Source organism: Oryctolagus cuniculus, chromosome X (assembly GCF_051225735.1).
Source record: "Oryctolagus cuniculus isolate XC-2025 breed Fujian yellow rabbit chromosome X, ASM5122573v1, whole genome shotgun sequence".
In the NCBI taxonomy this organism is placed as follows: Eukaryota; Metazoa; Chordata; class Mammalia; order Lagomorpha; family Leporidae; genus Oryctolagus; species Oryctolagus cuniculus.
Window position 1 is genome coordinate 72392020 of NC_142888.1, and position 7161 is coordinate 72399180.

Consider the following 7161-nt stretch of genomic DNA (forward strand, 5'->3'; position numbering starts at 1 on the left):
ACTTTGGAAAATTATATGCATTAAATAAAAGTTTAAAAAAAAATCATTGTAGGACAAATGAACAATCTGTTGTCAGCTGGGAAGAAACATTAGAGTTGAGGCTACTATAAAAAGAAAATATTCATGATACTTGTTAAACATAATAAGGCATAATTTATACAGCGGGATTATGACAATGGAGTTTTGTGGTATGCAAGAGAGATTGGGCTCAAATCCAAATATATTGAAAACGAGTGAAAATTTATAGCCAAAGAACAGGATGGGAATGTGGTCAGTTGGTCTTAATTTACCACAAAGGAACATTACAATAATGAAGATTCTGGCTAAACTGACCTGACCCGATTATTACTAAAGGTAAACCTGGGTGATAAGATATTGAGGATGGGTGTTAAAGAATTTGATGAGATATTAAGCATGAGGGATTCTCATTAAACTGACCCAGAAGAAGCCCTACTAAGGCTGGACTAAGCAGGGAAAACCACTAGATGAAGGGTAGAGGCCAGTGTTGGAAACTAGCCTGAAAGAGGATACAGAGAAGTCTACCTCAAGTGTGGTTAAAGGAGAGAATCTTTGTCAACACAATCAACAGACATGCTGAAAATGTGGAAGAAAAGCCAGGGAAAGAATTTCCTTGTGAAATTAGGGCATTCAAAAGCATGTGCTTGAGAATTTAGAAAGACAAGCACATAACCAGAGCAGAACACAACTTAAAAAAACTGAGAAGACCCTGAATTTTCACCTATGGCTGATTTCTAGGCCCAAAACAAGCAGTAGGTACAGGATAAGGCAGAGCTGTAAATGGCTTTGCTGAGTTGAAGGATTATCCCCAAACAAAGCCAATCTCCAGTACCTAGGAGAGGTTTTTTTTTTTTCTTATTTCACTTTTAGCTCTAGGAATTTAAAGAAATATTGCTAACTGACTAAAAATCATATGAAAAGAAACTTCAGAGATCACACACAAAGGACAGTTTACAAAGGACAGTTTAGAGGCACTGGTGTTGTGGCAAAACAGGTTAAGCTGCCATAAATGAGTGCGAGTTTGAGTCCCAGTTGCTCCACTTCTGATCCAGCTCCCTGCTAATATACCTGTGAAAGTAATGGGAGATGGCCCAAATCCTTTGGTTGCTGTCACCCATTTGGGAGAACCACTTGGAGTCCCAGGCTTCTGTCCTTGTCCTGGACCAGCCCAAGCCATCCAACACCATCACAAGTAGACCAAAAGTGATCTCCCATACCTGTATCCAAAGCAATGAAGATGTATGAACTGCCTGGCAAAACTTCAAAATAATTCCTTTAAAGAAACTAAACAAATTTGAAAAAATAGAGAAAAAATTCAATGATATTAGTCCTAAAATCTGTATATATGAAATACATGAAACTTGTATAATTTATTTTTTGAAACTTGCATAATTTAAATAAAATTTTAAAAAAGAAAAAAAATAACCAATATTAGGAAAACAACAAATAATCAAATGAAAAATTTAATAGGAAAATTGAAATTATTTTTATTTTATTTTTTAACCTATAATCTTTTTATTTAAGGTATACAAACTTCAGGCATTTCATATATACAAATTTAGACACATAGTAATTGTTCCCACTAGACCCTTCCTCCTACCCACCTGTACTTTCACCCTTCTTACTCCTCCCTCTTCTATTCCCATTTTATTTATACAAACATCTATTTTCAATTAACTTTATATTCATAAGATTAACCCTACATTAAGTGGAATTCTTTTTTAAAATAATTTAAAATTTAAAAAAATTTCAAAATCTGGATCTGAAAAATACAATTAATTAGATGAGAAATGCAATACAGACCATTTATATCAGCATGACCAAGCAAAAGAGAGCATCAGACAGGTCATACACATTTAGTGGAGAAAAAAAGCAGAATGGATGGAAGTAAAAAAAAAAAGTTTATGAGACTTATTAGTCCCCAGCTCTATATTGTCACTCACAGCCCCAGGATTTAGCACCAGAGCCAAGGAGATTCCTTCCCTCCTAGATGACTTCTTGGTCAGCAGCAATGTAGCTATGCAAGGGTCTAGTGGTTTCTGAAGTGTTCCAAGACAGGAAGTTTCACCAAAGCCTGGAGGAGATTCCACTTTGAGCAGTCACCCAAAGGTGAAAATCCTTACTCACTGCCCAGTTCCTACTGTAGTATGAACCATGACAAGGCTGGTCCTCGAAGCCCTGGACATCAGGCCAAAACTGACAGACTTGGCTTCTTGCCTAACCCCCATGGATGCAGACTACTGGCCCACCACAAGTTTTAGACCAGCCCAAGGCCAGGTTGGCTAACATAGTTTCCAAAATAATCTCTGCTGGGGGAAGGAGAAGGAAGTTAGCATCAGACTTTGCATTGAACTCCAACCTTGGACCCTCCCCAGTAAAAAAGCAGTGCTGAGAAGATCCTCCCATAGCCCCAGGCTCCAGTGTGGTACACTCAAACTGTCTCCATGCCTACTCTGCTTCCAGAAGAGTTTCACAGTCTTAAGTTGCAGACTTGTCTGACTGATAGACGTGCTCTCTGAGCCTACCCCATTTCCAGGATGATTCCTATTGATACTAATATCCAGACTGATTCAACACTGAGCTGGCCTCCATAGTCCCAAGCTTCCGACCTGTCCTTTCAGATAGATTGTCCAGGCCTGCCCAGTGCCAGATACAGGTTCTAAACCAGTACTTGTAGATGGAGTCTCTAAGTCCATTCTAGTGAAAGGTAATAATCTCACGGCCCCAGGTTCAAGGTGTGACTGATAAATTAGGTCCCTTGGCAATCCCAGTTCCAGATTGACTCCTGTAGTCCCAGACTTCAGAACGGCTATAGCACTAGGCTGTCTTCAGTGGCTCTAGACTTCAGGTTTGTCCCAAAGCCATGTAAATCTCCAAACACTCAGCATCCAGCAACTCTTGGCTCTATACTGTCTTCCTCAAATAAGCAAGTGTTCAGATTATAGGAGTTTAAGGAGAAAAAACAGACAAAGGAGTAGAAATCTTATTTGAAGAAATTCTAGAAGAAAACTTTCCAACTCTGTGGAAAGAAATAAATATCCACAACAAAAAGTAAAATGTAGCCAATAATATTAAATCCAAAGAAAGCTAGACCAAGACATGTTATATTATGTCAAAAAAGCAAAGACAAAGACAGGACTCAAAAGAGAAAGAGAAAAGAAGCAAATAATATATAGGGGGATTTAAGACTACCAGTGGATTTCTCAGCAAAAGTCTTAATTATCACAAGAGAGCAGGATGATATGTGTGTATCTATATATATAGATTTTACATATATTATATATATAGATTATATATATGAAATATGCTCAAGGAAAAAACATTTTTTCAAAGATTTTTTTTATTTGGAAGTCAGAGTTAGAGAGAGACACACAAAGAGAAATCTTCCATTTGCTGGTTCACTCCCCAAATGACTGCAATGTCTAGGGCTGGGCCAGGAGCCAGGAACTTTTGGTTCTCCCATGTGGATGTTGGGCCATCCTCTGCTGTTTTCCCAGGCCATACCAGGGGGGCTGGATCAGAGGTTGAGAAGCTGGGACTCGAACTAGTGCCCATATGGGAGGCCAACATTGTAGGTAGCAGCTTAACCTGCTATGCAATGTCAGTCCCAGGAGAAAACTTTTTTTATTTTGTAAAGATTTATTTATTTGTTCTAGAGTCAGAGTTACAGACAAAGAGAAGGAGAAGCAGAAGTCCTCTGTTCTCTGGTTCACTCCCCATACAGCCACAATAGCAGAGGCTGGGTTGATCTGAAGCCAGGAGCCAGGAGCTTCCTCTAGGCCCCTCACATGGGTGCAGAGGTCCAAGCACTTAAGCCATCCTCTGTCACTCTCCCAGGCCACCAGCGGGGAGCCAGATCGGAAGTGGAGCAACCGGGCCTCGAAATGGGATGCCAGCACAGCAGGTGGAGGCTCAACTCAATATGCCACAGTGCTGGCATATTGTTTTTTAAACAAAAAATACTGTGCCTAACAAAGCTGTCCTTCTGAAATATAGGACAAATACCTTCCTAGACAAAAAAAAATGCTGAGGGAATTCATCACCACCAGACCTGTCTTATGGAAAATTCAAAAGAAGTCCTTCAAGTTAAAATAGTGTATACTAATCCATAACACAAGAATGTATAAAAGCATAAAATTGACTGATTAAAGTAAGTACACAAATTCAGAGTACTCTGACACTAACACTTCCACAAATGGCCAATAGACACATGAAGAGACTCACAGGATCACTAGCCATCTGGGAAATGCAAATAAAAGCCACAATGAGGTTTTACCTCACCTCAGTTAGAATGGCTGTCATCCAAAAATCAAAAATAACAAATACTGGCAAGGATGTGGAGAAAAAGGTTCCCTAATACACTGTTGGTAGGAATGTAAACTAGTACAACCATTATGAAAGAACATATGGAGATTCCTCAGAAATCTGAAAATAGATCTACCATATGATCACAAGCTATCCCACTTGGTGGTAATTTACCCAAATGAAATGAAATCAGCATATGAAAGAGGTATCTGTACCTCCGTGCTTATAGCAGCTCAATTTACAATAGCTAAGATATGAAATCAACCCAGATGTCCATCAACTGATGACTGAACAAAGAAACAAACTGGTATATGTACAGGATGAAATACTACTCAGCCATAAAAATAATAAAATCCTGTCACAACCAAATGGATGCAATTGGAGACCATTATGCTTTGTGAAATAAGCAAGTCCCCAAAAGATAAATATCATGGTTTCTCAGATTTGTGATAACTAATATAGAGTAGTAAAAAAAGTGATGTATTTGAGTGAAATTGACGTCTTGAGATTTGATTATTGTTTATAGCCCTTGTCTATACTCTTGAGGAACAGTGGTTTTTATACTTACTACCCATTGAATTCTTTATTTAATGGAGAATTAAGTTTGTGATTATAAAGTAAATTGAAAGTTGTCATTGCAAAAATTAAAAGAAAAATAATAAAGAAAGGAGGAAGGTGGCTGGGAGCATGGTATGAGGGAAAGAGGGTGAGAAGTATCATTATGCTATTAAAACCATATATATGAAATACATGAAATCTGTTACCTTTACATAAATAATTTTATAAAAAGAAGACTTTAAAAAGCCCTGAAATTAAAAAATAATAATACTTAATGATAGTGTGTAAATCACCATCTTTTTAATATTAAGGTTGAAAGTCAAAGCTATTCAAATAATAGCTACAATAAGTTATTAAAGGATACATGATATAGGAGATGAAATTGTGATATAAAAACAAAATGGAGAATGAGATGCAATAAAATTGTGGAGTTTATGCATCCAATCAAAGTTATCAACTTAAGATAGTTTTAACTATAGGACAACTTATGTATGTACGTCTCCAAATAACCATAAAGTAAAAACCTGTAGTAGATACAGAAAAGATAAGAAGTAAGGAATTAAAGCATACCAAAGATAAACGACCTAATCACAAAGGAAGGCAGCAAAAGGGGGTGAAAAGGAACTAAAGATCTATAAAACAACCGGAAAACAACTAAGAGAATGGCAGTGGTAAATCCTTACCTATCAATAATTACCAATAATTACCTCATTGAATGTAAGAGGTTAAAATTCTCTAATCAAAAGACACTGAGTTACTGAATGAATAAGAAAATAATATCCAACTATATGCTGCCTACAAAACACTCACCTTACTTCTAAAAACAGGGGCCTGTGTTGTGGCATAGCAGGTAAAGCCACTGTCTCCACTTCTTTTTTTTTTTTTTTTTTTTTTTTTTGACAGGCAGAGTGGACAGTGAGAGAGAGAGACAGAGAGAAAGGTCTTCCTTTGCCGTTGGTTCACCCTCCAATGGCCGCCGCGGCCGGCGCGCTGCGGCCGGCGCACCGCGCTGATCCGATGGCAGGAGCCAGGAGCCAGGTGCTTTTCCTGGTCTCCCATGGGGTGCAGGGCCCAAGCACCTGGGCCATCCTCCACTGCACTCCCTGGCCACAGCAGAGGGCTGGCCTGGAAGAGGGGCAACCGGGACAGAATCCGGCGCCCCGACCGGGACTAGAACCCGGTGTGCCGGCGCCGCTAGGCGGAGGATTAGCCTAGTGAGCCGCGGCGCCGGCCCACTGTCTCCACTTCTGATCCCTGCTAGTGGCCTGCAAAATGCAGCAGAAGATGATCCAAGTACTTGGGCCCCTGCTACCCACAATGGGAGACCTGAATGAAGCTCCCAGCCCTAGCTGTTGCAGCCATCTGGGGAGTGAACCAATGGATGGAAGATTCTCTCTCTCTCTCAACTCTGACTTTCAAATAAAGAAATCAGTCTAAAAGAAAGAACACATATAGATCGAGAATGAAAGAAAAAAAAAAGATACTCTGCAAATAGAAACCAAAAGAGAACAGGAGTGGCTATACATATTTAACAGATAAAATATACTTTAAGCCAATCTAAAACAAGGCAAAGAAGATCATTACATAGGGATAAAGAAATCAATTCACTAAAAGAGGCTATAACAATTGTCAATATATATCCACTCAACATTGGAGAACCTAAAAATGTAAAGTTGATCTACATATCTGAGTGGATTATAAAAATCATAAATTCTTTGGTCTATATCCATCATATCCTTGGCCCATTCTGGCTCATAGAAGGCCACAGCAAATCACTTTTGCAGTCCCAGGATGGAGTCTAGAATCTCTTTTCCTTATTAAAGCCTTCCAGCCTTTCCAATATGCTTGTGATCTGTATTTCCTGCTGGCATTTCTAAATAGCACCCCGATGGCTTGCAACAAGAGGTAGAAAGGGATTTTTCTTAAATAAACCATAATAAACAAAGTCATGTTCCCAAATTTGAAAAAACAGTGTTTGTAAGGCCTATAACTTGAAACATATTTCATAAATTAGACATAGATTTGGTCTCTTAAAAATTATGATTTTATTGGGGCTGGTGCTGTGATGTAGTGGGCAAAGCTGCTGCCTGCAGTGCCAGCACCCCATATGGGTACCAGTTTGAGTCCCGAATGCTCCACTTCCAATCCAGCTCTCTGCCATGGCCTGGGAAAGCAGTAGAAGTTCTTGGGCCCTTGCCACCCACATGGGAGACCTGGAAGAAGCGCTAGGCTCCTGGCTTTGGACTGGTCCAGCTTTGGGCATTGTGGCCATTTGGGGAG